Raw genomic sequence first — 13824 nt, forward strand, 5'->3', positions numbered from 1 at the left:
TCTTATCTATACTTTGTGTACATTGAAGTGTGTGGAAGAAGAAGAAGAAACCAGCAAGAGAACATTTTGGCCTCCATCTCTCTTCTTGTCTCTTGAGTGAGCTTCTCCTTGTGCATTCTGTGTGTGTTCGCCGCAGCATCTTGAGCAAGTCTCCCCACCACGCGATTCTTGACAATGTAGATTAGGACAATAGTGAGGAAGTCACCAGAGTTCATTTTGCTAGCAATATGCAGTTCTTCCTCAGTCATGATTCGATTGAAATAGGGGGTGGACCATGACATATTCCTCTAAAGGTCATTTGTGTGTGATGGGCAAGACTCTGAATGAGATAGGAGCCACATAGGTAGGGTCGTACTCAGCAATTTTAATTGCATGTCTCTGCTCAATGTTGGTCATGATTTGGCAGCCCTCTTATTCCCATTGGTTACACATAGCATACCATTTTCGTAGAAAGGAAGAGTCAGCATCGTCGCCTAGCTTTGCTAGCTCTTCTAACTCGTAGCTTATTGTAGAGACTTTGCTCCTACGATAGGATGTGATCAATTGTTGTATGCAAGCTTGCTCTCAAGAGATCTTGCTGTCAATCAATTTCTTGGCTACCATGTGAATCTTGATGAGCATGAACTCATAGTCCTCCCAAAGTGCATGGCAAGGAGAGCACTTCCATTGCTAATGTCTTGTCAATGGAGAGACCTAAGTCTATCCGTTCATAGTTCTTGGCTAGGCTGGTGAATGTGGCATCCAAGCATATGATGCAAGTGACTAAGTTGTCCCCGTATTTGCGGCTAGGTCTAAGGCCAACATAAGGATGGATCTCCGCTTATAGGAGGGTTTGAGGCTTGTGGGAGGTTGGGGTTTGGTTGAGCTAGATAGCTCAACTATTGATGCTTGTCTTCTAGGTTGTTCAATGGGGTATTTGTCAGCCATTGGTGCGATGGATTGGTTATGCGGCTCAATTGATGTGCTACTCTCTGCATGTGGATCAGTTTGGATGCTAGAAATGTTAGGTTGAGTTGGCCTAGGGCCAGCTGGTTGTGGCTTTGGTCGATAGACTCTTTGAGGTTCTATGGATTTGGTCCTTTTTGAGTCAATGGATTTCTCATTCCTAGCTACTCACTGCTTTGTGGAGATGGGCTGGAGGGTCTAGATTGAGGAGCATGCGTACCACTCCTAGTCTTGGGCAACCAAATCTAGTTGTCATCTTCATAGTAGCCTTGAGCACACAATAGGTCTTTGGGTACCCATCGTGGCTTGACTATTCATCTAGTTTAATAGTGCTAGCTTTGCCTCCTAGGCCTAGGACGTGATATTTTGTGGTCATGGGTTCATGAGGGTTGGCTTCTAGGTAGTTGTGGTTGTCATTTAGGCACCCATTTGAGCTACTCCTCAATGGTCTTGGATGTGCCTCCTTCAGGTTGCGATTTGTAGGGTGGGACAAGCTGCCACCACCCCTCTCCTTAGACCTTGCATTAAGTTCCTCTAACAAGTGCATTGTAGGCTTTGATGGAGTTGTGTTGCCCTTACTGAAAGCCATCACTATCTGAACATTTCCAATGGTGAGGTGAATGTGTTGTGAGTCATAGTCAATATTGTAGTGTGCTTGTTTCTTGAATGTGCATCCTCCTTACCAACAGCCTTGGTGGTAGCATCACATAGAAGATCATAGGTAGTCTTTTAGTCTCGATAAAGACTGCTATTTTGCACTTTCCTACTAGTGGTAGGACTATCCCCCAAATGGGTTGAGTTTGGCATTGGTAGGCTACAGTTGGGGGCTAGCCAATGAGGGTCAAATGATCATGCATATGTTTGCCCTATGGCCATCTTCTAGAATATGTCCTGTAAGCCCATAGCACTGCCATGATTTTATCTTCCCAATCATTGTGTGAGGCAGAGTCTACCTTAGTTAGGATGTTCACTAGGATCTTGTTCGTGGATTCTGCCTGACCATTAGCTTGAGGGTAGTATGGTGATGATTTTTTATGGATATTCAAGAATGTGGAAAGCAAACGAAAAATGACTTCATTAATGAAGTGCGTGCGTTGATCACTAACTAACTTCATTGGATAGTCAAAATTGCAATATCACCTTGTCCCAAAGGAACTTAGTCGTGGTCCTAGCGTCATTCTTCCTAGCGGCCCAAGCTTCGGTCCATTTTGAGAGATAATGTGTCACTACTATTATGTACTTGGCCTACGAGACGAGTATACTGTGATGCGGAACTGATTGGCCCAATAAAGTGGATCCCCCCACTTTTCAAAGGGTTTAGGGTCTTTTCAAAGTGCAATCTTAGCTATGGTGGAATTGCTGGAGGAAAATTTAGCGAAGACACTACAGCATGCTATTACTGGGGTCAACTCCATCTTGTCCTTACGGATAAGTACTTTGGTCCTTTGCCATTCATCACAATGCATCACAAACTTAGCAACATCACAAAATAGGGTGGGCCACCATAGCTAAGATTGCAACACCTTGCATGCTGTAGTGTCTCCACTAAAGTTTCCTATAGCAATTCCACCATGTGCTTCAGTAAAGCATCTCATGCACTTGGTGCTCACACACGCAATCTTCATAGTAACCCGTCTTGTCCTAGTCTATAGAGTTGGTCGACAATTAACTAATAGGTTTGAATCTTAAGGATAAGGCACTTCTACCCAATACAACGTTAGATCTACCCTAAAATGGTCTCTCTCATTGGATATGCTAAACAAGTGCGCATCGGGCAAGTTGTCTACAATGCCCTATCGAGCAACTTCTCCTATGGGTAAATGGGACATATAGTCTGCCATGTAATGTTGCTCCTTACCCTTGCATACAACCACAAAGAAGTCCAATTCTAGAACCAGAAGCAACCACCTAGCTATATATCATGTAGTAAAAGGTTTATTTACTAAGTAAAGCAAGGCTTGATGGTCAACAAATAAGACAAAGGGTGTAGCCAAAAGACAATGACGAAACTTCTTTACAGCAAATACCATGGCTAAACCTTCCCTCTCCATCGTGGAGTAATTCATCTCTATATACATGAGTTGTCTATTAGTAAAGCTCACAAGTTAATTGAGATTATAATCACTAGGTTGGTGCATAACAGCTCCAACGACAAACTTCAATACATCAATGTGCATGTGGAATGTTATGTTCCAATCTGGAGCTCCTAGAATTGTTGTAATTGTGAAAGCATTTTTTAGTTCCTTGTAGGCATGTTGACATTCCTTGGTCCCCTCGAATGCAATTAGCAATTTGTAAAGGGGCCTAGCGAGATCAATGCATAGTTCAAAACAAATCGCCAATAGTACCATGTGTGTCCTAGGAAGTACTGAACTCCCTTATAGTTCATGGGTGGTGGTAGATCCACAATGACTCTGACTTTGGAGAAGTCGGTGGGAATGTCGTTCTTAGACACCACATGCCCTAGGATACATCCATACTTCACCTAGAATTGGCACTTCAAGATGTCCAAGGAGAGGCTATATAGCCTACACCGCTCAAGTACTATACAAAGTTTATCTAGGTGTTTCCTCCACCTGGAGTAAACACATAGATCATCCACAAACACCTCTAGTTCTTGTCTAAGCATATCTTTGAAGATGGTACACGTTGTCGGAGGGTTTTTTGTCAAAAGGTCGAATCCACTGGGGATCAGAAGTAGAAGGAAGTAGAGATAGGAGATGGAAGAGAAGATAGAGAATACCCAAGTGGTAAACATGACAAAAATAAATCACAATGAATTGAATCAATATGTATTGAAAGAACCTGGAATCTTTGCACTACTCAGAAGCAATCTCCAGGCATTAGAAAAATCAACTCTTTCTCTGTTGCCCAGAACCCAAATTTGATGGCTCCGTTGGCTCCGAAAGGGGGTTAAAACCACATGACACCTGCAGGACACCTGGTCACGGATCCCCCAGATCACTCCTTCTTCTTTCAGTTCAATCTGTAGTTTTCAACCTGTTTATAGCGATCTCAACGTGCACGATTTCGTCCATCTGTCCTTCTTATGAAAATCCCCTAATTGGCTTAAAAAGCAACTAGCTTTTTGCATGCCATCCTAATCTATAAGCTTTTTCTAACTTTTTCAGATTTTTACAATAAATAGTATCAAAAATAGACTAAAATTATCCAAAAATCTAGTATTTTTGGATAGTCCATGCAACTCACACTAGTACTAATGGCTCAGATCACATTGACTCTCTAGATCAATAGAGAAGTCGGATGATGATGCATTCCATACTTTTTTACACTGTGTCCTCATAACATCACAACAACGTGAGGTGCTAAAAGGTAGCTAGGGTATTCTTTGACCCAAATAGCATGACTATATAGGTGAACATGCCCCATTCCATTGCAAACATTGTCTTATGCCTATCATCGGGGTGTATCTACACCTAGTCATAACCTGAGAATCTATCCTTGGGAAACTATAGGCCTCTTTTCTTGCTACTCTTTCAAGCATATGCTCCATGTAGGGAAATGGATAGTTATCTCTCTTTGTTGCAGCATTGACTTTCTTATCATTTACGCACACTCAAATATTTTTGTTCTTCTTGAGGAAAACCACTATGGGTGATATCCAGTCCATATGCTCAATTTCATAGATGAATCTACTCAATATCACATATAAGAGTGAATCAAAACACTATATTAGGGAATTTGGAAATTTCCATGCACTTTAGGAACTCCCAATACCTTTATTATTTGATCACATGGTCAAAACTTATTGTCTTACTTAAAGATGGAGGCTACCCTAAATAATATATAAGCTACCTTTCCAAATTCCACTTTCAAATATGAATCAAAATTTAGTCACATGGTCAAATATTTATCACTTATTTAAAAATAATACTTGAAAATTTTCAAATTCTCTAATATGGTGTTTCAATATATGTGACTATTTCGTGTCATAGAAAAATTAATAAAAAATATCATGCACATGTTTACAATGATCCGGTAGCATGACAAACATGTTGCATAAATCTATCCATCTTTTCTCAAAATCTACCTCTAAAAATCTAGATGGACCTTGCCAAATAGTGTCCCTAGCTCTTTCCAATATCACTTTAAACCATTATACATTGAATATGATCATGGAGAAGCTATGGTAATCCACTGAGATAACACTTTGTAAGTTACCAAAATACTCCATCTCATTTATTACGGTATTTGGATTTGTGGCCCGTTGTTGGCTCTCTTGCTGAAACTTTGCCATGACACCACAATCTGTTGTGGAGTGCATTTTGTCGATGCGCTCAACTTAAAAATATCACTCGCGCGACCACACCAGACTGTAGATTTTGTAATGTATACTAAAATGGTTAGATCAATTATTGCACATAAAATCTAGATATGACAGCAAATAAAGCATGCGATCGTCTTAGAACTACATCCCCTTGAGAATTCCCACTTCTCAATAAAGATCTCTACTCCTTTGCAAGAAGATGCAATCAAAGCTTTATGCAACCACTGCATAGACAAAAACCGCATCTCCTCCATACCCTTGGGATATCAAACCAGATGGCACGTACTGGGTTGAAATTCTGAATGCACTTCCTCCCACTCTATTCTAGCTTAGTCGTACCTAGAGAGCCACTTCTCCATGGATGCATGATGAAATATACAAAAATGATTCACTTTCTCCTCCATGGCATCCCATTTCCAACCACCACATCTCTGATTAGTCTATCATAATCCTTCAACGACCATAGCATATTGTTGTTTGAATCCATTGTTTGGTAGCTACTCCGAAATATGCACTAATGCCTTTAATACTAGCCAACCTTCGGCCATGCTACCTTGTGCTGAGCTCATTGTTGAAGAAAGCCCTTCAGGGTTTTCATGAAGTGCTGTAAGAAGAATATCCATCACGTATATGGACGAGTCCTGCAATCTCCACTTCATCTATGAGATGTACCAAGAGGTGAGTTTGTATCATGAGCATGCTCATGGGCAGTACAATCTATCTCCCCACGGCTCCATGCCTTATGGATTCAATAGAGGATGTCTTGATCTCCTTATGTGAGATCCATTGCACTAAATTCGACAACTTATAGATGATCGAGTATATTTTTAGAGTGAGGCACCCTGCGATCGCGATCAGTAGTACAAAATGTCAAACATTTGAAGCATTAAGAACATCAAATAGACACTAAATAGCAAAATACTAAGGTTACTTGCTATCAAGGTCAAAACAAACCCGGCATATCTTATGCCAATCATGGAATTTCAGCCGCCGTGATAGATGGTTTTCTTTAGAAAAAGCTGTCTTAAAGGAATGATTATACCCATTGGGATGCAGATAGACCTCATAATTTGCTTCACCATGTGTTGTTCTTTAGTGGACAGAACCCAAGGAGTGCAAGGTAGTTACAAGTGATCATAGAGCTCGTGGTTGTGGTGGCCAAAGCACCTCCATCTTACCTACCTCCTTCAAATCCATTTGTGGCCCACACAATGGACATGCATGATAACTTGAGGTAACCAGACCTATCACAATATCCCTATCTAGTCAACACAAACTTGAACAAGCCATGTTAGATATCAATAATGAGAATAAGCTGCCCACTTACTTGAGCACTCTGTGAATCCTCGAAAGTCATGCATGGTCTATATGAGAATGCCTTGTATATTAGTGGATTGCCAACCATCATGCTTGCTCATGTCTTCCACAGCAATCCCCTTCTCCCACAAAATCTTGAGCTCATCAACTAATGGATGGAGATAGGCGTCTATGTTCTTAACTTTGTGGCACCCAGGAACAAGCAAGCTAAGGTTCAGGTGTCCTTTCTTTGTAGAAGTCCATGGCAAGATCTTGTAGTTTACAAGGACTATAAGCCACACATTATAAGAAGTTAAGTGGAGACCGAACGAATTCATGCTATCCATAGCAATCCCAAGCCAAAGATTCCTTGGCTCTCATACAAAGTCTGAAAAGATGGAGTCAATTCAACTCCATGCACATGAATCTACTTATATTCATTGGACTCCATCTATGGATCTATTCTACATATGCCATGTTATCAATCTTGCCATGTCTAACATACGAAACATGTGACATATATGTGGTATAATTGAAAAGTGTCTGAGAACTTACTGAGGGACAGTTTTCCATTGCAAGTCCTGTTGATACTGTGAGCACCACACTTCGGGCATGTCTCTATAGTCTCGTAGTCTTCTCGAAACAACACACAATCATTGACATATGCATGGATCATGTTGTAGTCCATATCAAGCTTTCGTAACACCAATCATGCATCGTCATGGGACTCATGCATCATGTTTTCGAGTGGTAATATGTAATATTTTAGTTTTTAGCAACCTGAAAAAAAAACAAAGCATCCTTGAAGAGCACAAAAAGTATCTTTTATAATGGAGTCAAAATCAATGGAGCATAGAATGTACCTGAACAACTTGATCACACTCGCATCGCTCCACTCATACTTTGCATGCACACTTGGGAATGCAAAAAACTTCTTTAAGCGAGATACTCAGCACCCATCATACAATGGTATGGATGCTTCGTCTCTCAGTGGATCAAATAACTCGGCATCCATTAGTAGTAATGCATCGCTCATTGCCTCCATCTCAGGCTCTAAGATTGGAGAAAGGTCTAAAAGGTCCACAGTCTCCTCTTGTATTGACGGTGTAGTCTATGACATTCCCTCCAATTGGTGCATTGACTCAGGAACTCCATCCATCGCACACCCATGAACTCTTCTAACAGGCCGCAATAGGTGCATTCATTGGGATGAAGCGTCACCTCTCTGTAGAAATTTCCAAGGCACGTCTAATATTTTTGTATGTGATATTCAATTACTTTGCAAGTTTAAAGCATGATTAATACACACTTTTCTTATAATTCGCTCAAAGTTTGAGATTGCTTGGTTAATGATCTCCGATTGAAACTTGCCGAAGCGTCATGCATAGTCTATGGACAAGCGATGCTTTCGTTTGATTGCGAGCTTACATTGAGTGCAAGGACATGAGATACGTTGATTAAGATATGCCTCGTGATCTTGGATGTTAGGGCTATCATAGTTTTCCATTTGATCTATGTTACGACCTTCCTATTGATGATCTTCCTCCATTTTAATCCCTCCATCTCTCTTTGTCTATTCCTTTTCTCTCCCCCTCTCTCCATCTTTATCTATCCCCCTTTCTATTTTTGTCCCCACCCCTCTTTCTCTCTCTCTTTCCCTTTCTTTATTTGCCTCCCTTCATCTTTTTTTGCATCTCTTCATCTTTCTTTGTTTCTCTCTCCCCCCTCTCTTTCATTATTTTTCTTTCCCCCCATCTTCTCTCCCTACTCTCACTTCTTCTCTCTCTTCCTTTCCCTGCCTTCCTCTCTTTATTTCTCTCTCTCCTTCCCTCCCCACTCTCACTCAACCCATCTTGTTACAATCAAAATCAAAGATAAAAATCAAAAACTTAAAAAACAAGGATATTGAAAGACCCTCTCTCCCCACCTCTCTTTGTCTTTCTCTTCCCCCTCCCCCTTTATTTTTCTAATCTTTCCATTCTCTCTAATTCTCTCATTGTTTTCCTCTCTCTCTCTCTCTCTCTCTCTCTCTCTCTCTCTCTCTCTCTCTCTCTCTTTGTTTTTCTCTCTATCTCTCTTTCCTTCTCTTTTTTCCATCTTCTCTCTCTCTCCTTCTTTCTCTCTTTTCCACCATCCTTTTCTACGTCTTCATTCTCTCTCCCTCTCTCTTTCTCTCCCCCTCTTTCTCTCTCTTTCTCTTTCTTTGTTTCCTCTCTCTTTGTTTCTCTCTCCCCCTCTCTCTCCCCCTCTCTCTCCCATTCTTTCTCTCTCTCTCTCTCCCTATCTTCCCTTTCCCCCTTTCTTCTTTCTATTTCTCTCTCATTCCCTCCCCACTCTCACTCAACGCATCTTGTTACAATTAAAATCAAACATAAAAATAAAACACTTAAAAAACAAGGATATTGAAAGACCTTGTCTCTCCACCTCTCTTTGTTTTTCTCTTCCCCCTTCCCTTTTATTTTTCTATCTTTTCATTTTCTCTATTTCTCTCATTGTTTCCTTATTTCTCTCACTCTCTTTTTGTTTTTCTCACTCTTTGTCTCTTTTTCTCCCCCCCTCTCCCGCTCTCTTTCTCTCTCTCTCTCTCTTCTTTTCACCCTCGTTCCTCCATTTACCTCACCCTTCTTTTCTACCTCGTCAATCTCTCTCCCTCTCTCTTTCTCTCCCCCTCTCTTTCTTTCTCTTTCTCTTTTTCGGTTTCATTTCTCTTTGTTTCTCTCCCCCCCCCTCTCCCTTGTTGTGTCTCTCACTCATTCTCCTCTCTCCCTTCCTTCATATCTCGTTTCTCTCTTTCTCTTTCTCTTTGTTACTTTCCCCCCTTTCTCTCCCTTCCTTCTTCTCCCTCCCTTCCTCCCTTTCTTGCAATGTATTTCATTATAAAGAAAAATAAAAAAAGAAAAGAAGAAAACATAAAACAAAGCAAGAAGAGGTTTTCTCTCTTCTTCACGTACGATGATGGAAATGGTGACAGTGGTGAGGAGCTCTCCTTCTCTCTATATCTCTGTCTCTCTCTCTCAAAGTAGTGATCTCTCTCACTCTCTCCTTCACTCTCTCTCGAAAATGTTTGCAACAAATGTCACAATCGTGTTTTCAGTGCTTTTTGTCTTAGATTGACCAGCATCGCTATTTGCATCACAATTAATATCACTAAGCATTGCTATTGACATTGCTATAAGTGTCACAAATTTTAGTTTGTGATGCTTATAGCGATGCAAATATCGAGACCGCTATTTTGTGTTGAAAATCGCCATCACTATCTTCCCATTCCCTTGTAGTGGTAGCTAAGCTATCTTCCATGAAGATTATACAAAATAGTCAAGACGGTGGTGATCATCCAAGACTCAAGCTTGGGTGCAAGAAATCATAGTTGCATTCAATCATAACTAGCTATTAGGAAAGCATAGGATAATATAGAATTAGTAGTGAGTCTAATAAGATAGGGCTTGGGGGATATAGTTCTTGGACTAACAATCTTATGAAATCTTGAATAAAAACTCATCTTTGAAGTTACCCCTTAAATAAAGACTTGTTAAAAGAGGAATCATGAAGGCATTGTTTTTTGGAGAGAAGTTGAAAAGAAGATGTCTCTTTAATGGGAGCTATGCTTGTGGTAGCACAAAGACTATTGGGATGGATGTTTTGCTATATACTTATGGAAGGAGATTTTAGTCAAAGTTGGACTGAAAGATTGGAATGCTAGTCAATGCTAGTCTTAAGATGCTTTGTGTCTTCGAAACAAGTTAAGAAAGCAAGCTTTTCAAATCGTTAGAGTTCTTACCTTATTTGCCATATGGGAAGTAGTCAATTGGGAGAACGTAAGGTAATACATAAACTAAACTGGTGTTGGAGCATATCTAGTATGTTAGGTAAACTTAGCAAAGAGGGCATGCATAAGAAGGTAAATATTTTAAATAAGATGGTAAATATTGTAAATTAGGTAAACTTAGCAAAGAGGACATGCATAAGATGTTAAATATTTTGGCATAGGGTGCTCCTATCGTCGTACTTAGTAGACATAGCATTTCGTGTCTACAGAAAAGACTAACCGTTTGTCTTTTTCATTTTATACAGATTTACTGTCCTCTGGGGAAAAGGGGGGGGGAGGGACTAAGGACTTGTGGGTTGTAACCATAAGGGGGACATATTTATAACCCTTAAAATTTGACTGCACGCAGCACGCAATTAAGGTTAGTTATCCTTCTTGAGTCCGTAAGAAGAGACAAAGCCCGATGCATCACATCATGACACACATTCACTCGTCATAACAAGACTTTAGTTGATTAATACGGCGAGCCAGCTTTTTATTACCATGCAGATTTGGCCATCACGAGAGATGGCGGTTTGCATGATTGATGCCTCGCGTCAGACTCTCTCTCTCTCTCTCTCTCTCTCTCTCTCATATTCATTCATCAAGGGCGCGCATTGAATCGCCTCCCCCACCCCCATCACACCATCAATAGCATACAACATGCCCTTCAACGTGATTTGTGTTTGCCAAGTTCCAACCCCTCTCTAAGGGTCATGCCATACTCAAGTTTTGACAAGTAATAATGCCTTGTAAGTAAAATAATCCCCTCTTATAGTAAGTACTAAGTACGAGAGTTTAATAAGGTGCTAGCAACATGCATTAGTTTGTTTGCTATACTTCCAAAACATTTAATCAAGGCATGACGCTCATGATTCATCTCAAATTTCTATCATCATCCTCATTCCTAACACTTTGTTTTCTCAGGATAAAAACATGAGGTTGTATTAAAGCTTTAAAAAAGGGAGAACGAAGACCATATCCACTTTTAATCAAAAAGCTTAGTTGCCTTGATTTATCAAACCTTCTATCGTTTTTAATGCTCGCTAGGGGCTATTATTAGGAGAGTAGCAAGGTCTAATAAGTTGTATGGGCTTTTGACAAAAGAGTAGCAAGGTTTTGTTTGAAGCACTCTTCAATGCTATTCACTCAAATTCAATCTAGATTGGTCCCTAACGACCGCTATTGCATCTAACTTTAAGCTTCTTAAAATTGCATCATAGTTCACATAACTTGATTCTTTGTCCTTTGTCCATAGATTGTGAAGTTTCGCTATGCTAGCCTTGATTTGTACCAGCCTATGTTAAAAAATCAACAAAGAATCCATTCCTTCTTTTGATGCATAATTTGCAACTTGCAATTGAAGAAAATATAAAAATATTTATATTGCAACAACAAAAAGAAGAGGTTCTTTGAATAAAGTTTTTTCTTCTTCACAAGATCAAATCATTTCTTGAAGAAAAATTTCACAAATGGTTTCTTGGAAACAAAAGAGAACATAGTAACAAATAACTTGTTTAGGATCTAGTATCACATGCCCATATATGTACATAACTTGTTTAGGATCTAGTATCACATGCCCCTAGATGTATGTATTTGAGGTAATGTTAGCACCTCTTGATGTAAAGACTGCAGTCCTTGATGTAAAGACTACCATCCACTCTCTATGTAGAAGATTGTGTGTCAATGCAATAGTCCCCCTCCTTTAGTCCTCTATGGGACATTAATTAAGACACCTAATATAGTACTAGTTATACATTTCACCTACCAAACTAACATGCCAAATATTAGTGTTCAAATTTTCTGAGATACCCTAATCATTAGCAAACAAGCATAGTCCCTTAAAATAATATCAGCACAACTTTTTCTTAATAACAAAATCTACCATTTATTCTTATAATGTATATCAAAATGTACTTCTACATATGTGTGCTTCCCATTGTATTCACCAATGTAGTCCTTTACTACATGTTGTAATAATCTAGTTTCATTAGTATTTCCTCCAATGGGCCTTTATTGTACAAAACAATAATTGTAATTGCTCTTTCTCTCTCTCTCTCTCTCTCTCTCTCTCTCTCTCTCTCTCTCTCTCTCTCTCTCTCTCTCTCTCTCTCTCTCTCTCTCTCTCTCTCTCTCTCTCTCTCTCTCTCTCTCTCTCTCTCTCTCTCTCATAGTTGCAAAGCATAATGCACATGTGACATTATATGGATGACATTTTAATTCACAAGATGGGCCTTATAAAAAATGAAAGAGCCACCATATATTCTTTTGGTATTGAACTCCAACTTATTTCTTTGGAGTAGCACATTTCAATGCATTACGATTGACTTGAGTGACTATCACCCTATCCATTCTTGTAACATTCACAATCCCACTCATGTAGTTTGATAGAAAGACAATCTTTTCCATGCTCTTTCCATGTGTTGTTCCACGCTACCAAAGTGTTCACCATGCTAGTTGCATGCTAGCATAAAACTAAGTTAAAGCTTTTTTATCATATATATGTTTGTTCCATCTCTTCTTCTATGGTGGTCTTTGTGGTTTAGGGAGAGCACCTGCTGCTACACCCTAGAGGATGATCCACCTCATACTCCAAATAGGCCATGGCATCCAGTCTTCCTTGCCATTGCAAAACAACGAGTTTCTTTCTTAGTACATGCCATGCAAGCTCAAGGAGGGTGGGATGGAGGAGAGACAAAGGTTGGGGATGTGAGAATGGAGGAAGTAATGAAAGCAAGATGTGAAATGAGAAGAAGAATGGACTTTTAGCCCATTTAAATTCAAAGAATCAAGTTCATTCACCTTCATATGCAAAGCATGGTCCATCGTCTGATCATGAATATGTGAAAAAAATTCACACAACACCCATTAGGTGGCCAATAGCCCAACAAGAAAAGTAGCTCCAGACATTAGACTTTAGATAAGGGGTCTCCTAGCTTTTTTTAAACCAAAAAAAGGCTCTTGGTCTTCACCGGGTATGCATATGATGCTGCTTCACATTCTGATAAAGTTTGATATTTTAAATTATTTTACATCAAAATTATGGATGGATCAATAATCAAGAAATAAACATTGAAATTCTGAGCCCTTAGAAGCTTTGCACCACATAGACTATATAGATGTATCAAGAGTAAAGTCCACAAATGAGAAATGGAAAATTTTCACATGTTTTCCTATCGAATTTGATAGTGCTAGCAAAAACTATAGCGAGGATGAACATTGAAGTTGAGAGTGAAGGACGAGAGAAAAAACTTAATTTATATTTTTAGGCAAGTACAAGAGTTTTGCACTAGGACATAATCATATGTCTAGTGCACAAGGAGAACACTATTCTAAAAAAGATAACATTATAAACTATATTTCCATTGAAACAAATGCATCCTTCACTGCTAGAAAATTTTTGTATAAGTTGGAAGTCCTTAGGAGTTATAGTGGTATGCTTTGAATGTATTGCACAAAGCTGAGCATTAGTCATTAAGTCTACCAAAAA

This window comes from Lygodium microphyllum, chromosome 29 (genome assembly GCF_053477565.2).
Source record: "Lygodium microphyllum isolate KBCC chromosome 29, Lygodium_microphyllum_v1.1.10, whole genome shotgun sequence".
In the NCBI taxonomy this organism is placed as follows: Eukaryota; Viridiplantae; Streptophyta; class Polypodiopsida; order Schizaeales; family Lygodiaceae; genus Lygodium; species Lygodium microphyllum.